Below are 4976 nucleotides of genomic sequence, written 5' to 3'. Positions count from 1 at the left end.
AGTTGCAAAGTAAGAACAAGCAGAACAATAGAGTAATTACGGCAAGTAAACACGACAGGAGCAGCCTTAAGTTCAGCAGAACACTTGAGAGTTTTAGAGAGAGAGAGCTCGAAATTGTTTCAGAAAGCACAAAGTAGAAGAAGAGAGTGGAGTTTTTGTGAAAGAACTCAGTATCGAATATTAAAAGCTTGTGTTTTTGTGCAGAAAAGTCTCTCTCTCAGCATGTGAAAAGGCCTTTCCCTTTTATAGTGCATAAGGTGAGTAAAAAAAAGAAAACAAAAGGTAAGAGAATAGTTTTGCAATCAATCAGAAGTTGTTTCCCTTTGGTTAAGGGATTTAATTCAAACGGGCAACATAAATAAGGAAAGGATTTGATTTTAAAATCTTTTCTAAGGCAGTACAATAAGGGTAAATACACAGAAACTTATTTAAAGAAAGAGTCTAGTAGCACACGGTTTGGGCAAATAAGGAAAGGCAATCAATCAACAGCCAGTAAATATCAAGGTTTGAGCCTTGGCATGAATGGATCCAACCAAGAAAAGGTGAAAAGAGACTTAATTTAAAGAAAATCAATAACACTCAATCAATCCTCATAAAAAGGAATTCGGAATCAATCACAAGTTGGCAAAAGACCTTTTGAAAGAAGAGTTTGTCATATATAAAGCATACAGACATGTGAAACAAAGAGAGAGACTAGTATAGGAAAATTCAGAGTCATAACAAAGAGGGTTTGGTTCATAGACTCAGAATGAGTCTGAAAGAGCCAAGGGTTGGAAGACATGTAAAGCATGTTGTAGAAACTAGTAGAAGAAAGAAAAGAGCACAAAATAGAAGAACATACATAACACGACAAATATAGAACACAAGAAAAAAAAAGAACATGCGAGTTGGAAGAGAGAACATAAGAACATGGCATAGCCAGATTCACACAAAGAAAAGAAGAAGAAGAAAAGTCAGAAAACATCTTAAAACTTTTCAGAAACCCTAAATCGAAGAGAAACGAATTTTGAAAGAAAAGATTGGGGAAAACGTTTTAAAGCTCCATTAGAGCACATATATAGCATAGATCTAAGAAAACAACTAGAGAAAGACCTCGAATAGCTTTAGGGTTTCAAAGAAACCCTAGAAATGAGAAGGCTTGGAAGAAAGTCCGATCTTGAGTCGAAGATGGCTAAAGATAGGCTCCTAAAGCTTGGATTCGCCGGAGCAAGGCCGGAGAGGCCATAGAACCACGGATCTATAGAGGATCTGAACGGACGCCATCGAGGTCAGACCTCTAACTCTTAAACACCCATGGTTTAGGGGTGAAAGAAGGTGAGTACAGGCCATCCATGGCCTGGGAAGCCATGGATTCCGGTGAAGTTATGGTCGGAGACGGCTGAGAGAGGCTAGGGTTTCAGGACCCTTCGAGAGAGAGTTTGAGAGAGGAGAGTATCCAAAGGCGGCGGACTGGAAAAATGAGAGAGGGATAGGGGTCGTTGGAATTAATTAAGGTAAGGGGGAATCTGGGCCGTTGATCAAAATGATCAACGGCTCAGATTGAAAGGAACACGGGCCGGTTCGGTTAATTGGGAGCTGGGTTGGGTTAATTGAGTAATTGGATTGGGATGATTGGGCTTGATTTTGGGGTAAAATTGAAAGGTAAATGGGGCTACAATTGAAACGAATTGGGGCTATATCTTAAACAGCCAGTTTTTCCTTTTATTTAATAAAAATAGTAAAAAAATGATTTGAAATTAAATTAAAGTACTGAATTAGTAAAATAGTATATAAACATTAATTTAAAATACTGGGATCACTTTTTATAATTATAAAATGTTATAAAATCTCAAAGAGGCTAGTATTACAATTATATGCAATTTAGTTTTAAAAATACCAAACGAATTTTTTAAAAATATGCGAAAAATCATGTTAGCTATATTTTGATGTAAATATGAGAATGAAATAAATTATTCTCCAAAATGGCAAGCTTTGGGAATAATTATGGGATTTAATGGTGTAAAAATAGGCCATAAATTGGTTTAAAAATCATTAAAAATGCCAAAACCCTTTGGGGTGCTTATATATGCACATATATGTCATTTTGGAAATATATAGGGAAAAATTGGGTATCAACAATAGTCCAAAAGTAAAGTAAAGGAAATACATCAGAAATTGTAAATTACAACCAAGGAGCAAAGTATAAGATGGATCTATAACTGCGGGTTTAAAGGCGGGATTAGGAATAACGAAGCTTTGGGTGCAATGTAAAGTGAGCTGTAATAAACAAAGTCATCTAGCGTATCTCGGGAGAGTGCGTCTAGTAAATTATCGTGCTTACTCGGGAGAGATTTACGGTAAGAGGAGTGCTCATGATTGATAGAGATGATTTAGTGATTCTATGTGAAGCATAACCGGAAGGGATTCCATCAATAGGGGAAATCATAGCCTTAGAACCTTTTCTTAATTGTTTACAACTTAATCGTAGTTAGTTTTAAGTTGTTTATTTACATTCATTCTTAGTTAGTAGAGATACCATCAATTGTTATTGACAACGTTTGGGAAGTTGATTCTGTAGAGTTTAGTACGTTTAACGAAAGTAACTGATAGGTTAATTCCTTGTGGGTTTGACTCTGGGCTAAATACTCAGATTATATTTGCAACGTCCGCGTGTCCTTTTTATAAGGCATAGTTGGGCGTGATCAAATTTTGGCGCCGTTGTCGGCGAATTAACGGTATTATCAATTACAATTAAAAAAAGTACAAAAATTCTTAGTGTAGTCAGTTTTCTCTATACCCAATATTTACGTTGAAATTTTAACGTTTGTTGACTTGGTTGTACAGGTGCATGCCTAGAAACTCATCAAGAACCGGTGAAGTATTTGAAGCATTATCAGATCCCGAAAAGTTTTCAAGGCCTTGAATCGGGCCAACCGGAAAAACAAACAACAACAAACAACTGAACAATTCGAACCAGACATGGGGGATCACGAAGTAGACCCAGCTGTACCAATAGTGCCAGAGGCTGCTCTCTATGACTGGGCACAACCCACAACTGAAAATCTGGCCACAGCAATTCTAGTCCCGCAGATACATGCTGAATCATTCCAAATCACAAACAACATGTTGCACTTGTTGCAAAACAAGGGACTATTTTCAGGGTCACAAGTCGAAGATCCTCAACAGCACTTGAAGAATTCCTTGCCAATCTGCAAAACCCAAAGGCAGCCCAGCATAACTCAGGAAGCAATCAAGCTGTTATTGTTTCCATTCTCAGTGACAGGAGCTGCCCAGACCTGGCTAAACTCGCTTCCCATTAATTCCATAACTACTTGGGAGGAGTTAGTCAAGAAATTTCATATCAAGTTCCACCCACCCAACAAGACTGCTCAACAAATTGATGAAATTTTAAGTTTTAAACAGAGACCAATGGAGACACTGCATGAAACATGGGAACACTTCAAAGGGATGCTGGTTATATGCCCGCACCATGGTATTCTAGATTTGATGTTGGGGCAGCGGTTTTACATGGGATTGTCAGATAGCATGAAGAACATTGTTGATGCTTCAGCTGGTGGAGCATTTTTGAGCAAAACATGGAGAGAAGGCCAGAGTCTGCTTGACAAGATGGCACAGAATTTGGGATGGTCAATCAAGAATGCACCTATTAGTCCAGTGGTTCACTCAGTGTCCTCAGATCCATCTAACTCTATGGCTGAAAATATGGCCACCTTATTGACACAAATGAGTATACTCACCAAAAAGGTGGAAGAGTCAGGCCAGAAGCAGCAGGTACACATCGTAGATACTACCAATGGGGGATTGTGCACATCTTGTGTTAGTCAGCCAATTGGTAACCAATGAAATGCAGAACATGATCATCATCACTACCCTGAAGACATGAACTATGTGTCTAATTATGGAGGCCAGAGACAGGGTGGTCAGAATTGGGGCCAGCAAAATCAGCCTTACAGGCCAGTCCAGCCACAGTTCAATAATGGGAACATGGGAGGTATGAGACCTCCTAACAATATGGCACATTACCCAAGGCCATAGGGATATAACAATCAGAATCAGCAGCAGGGGTATCACCCCCTCAGCAGCAGCATGGTGGACGACATGAAGATGGGTTTGCTCGACTTGAGGCAATGAAGCAACAGGTTATTGGGTCTAATGCAAAAATTAGGAAAATAGTAGATGCACATGATTCAGCTATCAAGAATATTGAAGTGCATATGGGCCAAATTTCGATGTCTCTAAACAATCGTCCTCATGGGACATTACCTGCAGACACTCAAATAAACCCAAAAGATCAAGGTCCAAAGCAGCTGATGGCAGTGAGTCTACGTAATGGAAGAGATTTGGATGTAGATCAAGAGAGGGTTCAAGAAACCAGACAGGCTGAGACACTCATACCAATGCCCATTGAGCTGGATGAGTCAATGAAACTAACAGAGGTGACAGTCCAGCCTGTCCAGGAAGAAAATAACATTCAGACTGAGGCTGAGAAAGAAGCTGAGATAGCCCGGGAACCAGTAGTTGAGGTGGCAGCTGATAAAGAGCAGTCCCAAATCATTGGGAAGAAGAGACCTCCTGCACCATTCCCTCAAAGGCTGGCTAAGTACCAAAAAGATGAGCAATACAAAAAGTTCTTGGAGATGCTGAAACAAATCCAGGTAAATATTCTATTAATTGATGCATTGAAGGAGATGCCTGAGTATGAAAAAATGATGAAGGAATTGATGTCCCGAAAATTTGATTTTCAAGACTTGGCCACAGTTACTCTTACTCAGACTTGTAGTGCAGTGGTGACTAGTCCAATTGCGGAAAAGCTGTCTGACCCAGGGAGCTTTACAATTCCATGCACTATTGGTAATTTTGCTTTTGCTAAGGCACTGTGTGATCTAGGGGCCAGCATAAATCTTATGCCCCTAGCTATTTATAAGAGGCTGGGTATTGGAAGAGCTAGACCCACCTCTATGTTGTTGCAGCTGGCT

The 4976-nt window shown here is 39.5% G+C and overlaps 1 non-coding gene across 1 annotated transcript; it reads right to left on the bottom strand.

Annotated features, from left to right (window-relative positions):
* Window positions 1-3369: 3369 nt before the first annotated feature.
* On the bottom strand, window positions 3370-3476 carry LOC142163671 (small nucleolar RNA R71). Its single transcript, XR_012694616.1, has one exon. It is a non-coding gene; the product is annotated as a small nucleolar RNA R71 (small nucleolar RNA).
* Window positions 3477-4976: the final 1500 nt, after the last annotated feature.

Source organism: Nicotiana tabacum, chromosome 8, assembly GCF_000715075.1.
Source record: "Nicotiana tabacum cultivar K326 chromosome 8, ASM71507v2, whole genome shotgun sequence".
Lineage (NCBI taxonomy): Eukaryota > Viridiplantae > Streptophyta > Magnoliopsida > Solanales > Solanaceae > Nicotiana > Nicotiana tabacum.
The sequence above is the reverse complement of the archived record's forward strand: the minus strand, read 5'-3'. Positions and strand labels throughout refer to the sequence as shown.